We start from the raw sequence: 3,624 nt of genomic DNA, 5'->3' as shown, positions 1-3,624 counted from the left end.
ATCTTGAATAGAAATACTGTACTGATTTGTTCTGGGGGTATTGGGCTGGTCTGGTCAACAATTAAGGATGCCGGGTAGGCACAACTATATTCGAATCTGCTCTTTAAACTGCTGTGGGCTAAATGACTGAAAGAAGAGGGGCATTTTAGCAAAACTTATGAGGCACCTGGATATAGACCTATTATGCCTACAGGAGACTCATGTCTCTTGGAACAACAGGGCTTGGCTAAAAGAACTGGGCCTTGAACTTATTGCTTGTACTCGACAAACTACAACCATTAGGGGTGTTGCCCTAATGGCTAGGCAAGGCACTTCTATTATTAAGCAAGTGAAGGTGGACAATTTAGGCCGCTGGGTAATTGTTGACATACTAATTAAAGGGTCATCTTACACTATCTGTTCCCGGTATGGCTCTAACCTTAATGACCCTTCTATCCTAAATTTCTTGAGTATCGAACTTGCTCTGTGGCCCTCTCCTAAAGTTCTATGTGGGGATTTTAATATTCATTTGAATGCTAATTTTGATTTGTATAGTCATACCCCATACCTTGGAAGGAAGGGCAAGACATTCAAAGCCATACGTGAACACGCCTTGGTAGACATATGGCAAACACTGCGACCGGCCGACTTTGGCTATACGTTTTTCTCAGCACCCCACAGTAAATTTGTACATTTGGATTATTTTTTTGTTTCAGATCCGATTCTTGAGGGGACTAGCTGCGAACTGCACCCTAGAGTAATTTCGGATCATAATCCGCTAATAATGCAAATTCCGTCTAGTGGCCCAAAAAAACCAAACTACGGCAACTTGGACATTTGAGTGAAAATTGCTGCTGGACCCAGAATACTGTAGGTATATGACAAACTGGATAACTGATTTCTTCCATAGGAACAAGGGTACAGCATCCGAATTAATTGTCAGGGACACTTTTAAGGCTGCTGTGAGGGGGGAGACCCTGAGTTTTTCCCTTCATCGCCAGAAGGTGATCAAAGAAAGGGTTAATGGCTGGGTTAACCAGCTTCGAGTAGCAGAGGAAGAGCTTATTTGTGTAATTGCAGATCAGGACAAAAGAGAGGAATGCCAATGTCAGATTGCAATTGTTAGAAATAGCATACATCAACATTTTGGGGAGGAACTTGCTGCCAAGTTTTCTCAATATAAAACTGATATTTATGAGTTTGGCGAAAATACTGGCAGACTGCTGGCCAAAAGGTTGCAACAGAAGGCAGTCTCGAACCAGATATGCCGAATCAAAGACAAAAATGGCCAGATTCAGGATCGACCGGGCAAGGTTTTGGAGGTATTCCAAGAGTTCTATAAGACACTCTACTCTCCAGACGAGTACGAAGAAGAAATACCGGGTGTGGAATTTTTGTGTAACTATAAAACATCTAAGGTCACACCGGAACAGAGGGTTACGCTCTCCGCCCCGATAACCAGGGAGGAGATGGAGCTAGCGATAGCCTCACTGGCAGCAGGGAAGGCTGCTGGTCCTGACTCATTGCCCCTGGAATTCTATCGTACATTTAGGCATACTCTATTCGGAGAGCTCGAATCTTTATTATTGCTTGCACAGAATGGCCAGACTCCTGACTCTTGGCATAAGACTACCATTGTAGTCTTTAAGAAAAAAGATAAACCAGAACTCAGCCCTTCTTCCTATCGCCCGATTTCCTTAATTTGTGCTGATAGTAAAATTTATTCTAAAATTGTTGCATTAAGGCTAGCAAAGACTATTGTCCCCCTGGTCTCTACTCATCAACACGGCTTTATACCTTGTCATGATACATCAGATCATATCAGGCTGGCAATAACACTATTTGATTGGGCTTTGGTTTGTAAACAACCTTTGGCAATGATCCTGTTGGACGCCAAAAAGGCGTTCGACAGGGTCTCATGGGGTTTTTTATGGCAACTGTTAAAAACCAAGGGATTCCCTCAGGAGTTTATTACAGCTATACAAGCCTTATATATTTCCCCAGCGGCATCCGTTCGTATATCTGGCCAAGAGTCGCGTTCCCTCTCCATTAGCAGAGGAACCCGTCAAGGGTGCCCCTGCTCTCCGCTTCTATTTTCAATTTATATCGACCCCCTTTCTGAGTAAACTGGATAACAATTCATGGATTAAGGCTTCCATTGTTAATGGCGTAAAACATTAGCCTATGCCGACGATGTTGCCATCTTTACGAAGGATATCAGTTCTGCTCTTCCAGTAGTTTATGATTTAGCCAAACAATTCGGCACAGTCTCGGGCTATAGGCTGAATGTTGATAAAACTCAAGTCATACATTCAGATTTTTTAAAGCCAGAAGGGTTCCCAATAGCCCCAGTAGCAACCTATCTGGGGGTTAAGATCACGCCATCCGTAGAGCAGATACCAGAAATTAATTTGCTACCTATTATTAAAGAAGTGAATCAGACTCTGGAAAGATTAGACCATTTGCACCTTTCACTCCATGGTCGCTCTAATGTCATAAAGATGTCCATATTTCCAAAATGTTTATACTTATTTCGCACTATCCCCATAGAATTCCCAGCGCACCTTATCTCCAGTGCAGAAAGGGCTTGCACAAGATTCTTGTGGGCTTATCATAAATCTAGACGGGTGGCTAAATGGCTAGTACTACCTAGATCAAGGGGTGGCTGGGGCCTACCTTTCTTAACGCTACACTGTTACAGCAAACGGGTATATTATTGGTTGGAGGAAAGGCGGTGGTACTGGAATTTGCCAGACCTACAATCTTTGAGGTTTTATTAGGGGAAGACGCTCATAATTGTTTAGTTAGAAACATTGAACCTAGCTATTATAAGAAAGTCAAATTCAAAGTAATGCTATCTGCCTACTCTGTTTGGAAAAAAATCAGACGCCGTCTTGACATATTCAATATCAATGCTTATACCCCTCTTCTGTCTCATGGTCTGCTGCCGCCAATCTTTCAGGACTCGATAACTATTAGTTGGGGTACTTTAGGAATTAATGTATTGGGCGATTTCTTCTCCGAGGGTCATATAACTTCTTTTTCCGATTTACAAGATAGATATGGGCTCCCTACCAGGCACTTCTTTAAGTTTTTACAAATTCGGAGCTACCTGCTTAACCATGTAACACCAGGAGAAGATAAGTTTGGGAAAATACCCTTGATGGGGACCATTGAGAAAAGGTCTCGGATCGGGGTAATATATCAAATACTTATTCCGGCATGCCTGACGACTTAACTATTCAAAAGAACAGGTGGGACAGGGAATTTGGCCAAGAGAGTACTGACTTGGAAGCTTCTTTGGAGCTGGCCAATAAGACTTTAATAACTGGCAGTCTGAGGGCCCAGCACTACATGTCAGCTTTTGATTTATATTACACCCCTGGGAAAATCTAGAGATGGTCTAACAATCGTGGGAACTCGTGCAGTAGATGTGGCACCTTAGCCGCTGACACGATTCATATGTTCTTTTCCTGTCCCAAACTGTCTAAATATCTACAAGATATTGAATTATTTCTAGCTCAAATAATTGGTAAAGAACTGCAATTAACTCCCACTCTAGTGATCTTGGGGATTGACCAGATGCAAAATCAGGCAGGGTGGAACAAATCTGAGGAAAGCTTTGTGTTTATTGCTATGTCTATT

The sequence above is a fragment of the Triturus cristatus genome, chromosome 1_2 (genome assembly GCF_964204655.1).
Source record: "Triturus cristatus chromosome 1_2, aTriCri1.1, whole genome shotgun sequence".
Lineage (NCBI taxonomy): Eukaryota > Metazoa > Chordata > Amphibia > Caudata > Salamandridae > Triturus > Triturus cristatus.
This window is presented reverse-complemented; position numbering follows the sequence as displayed.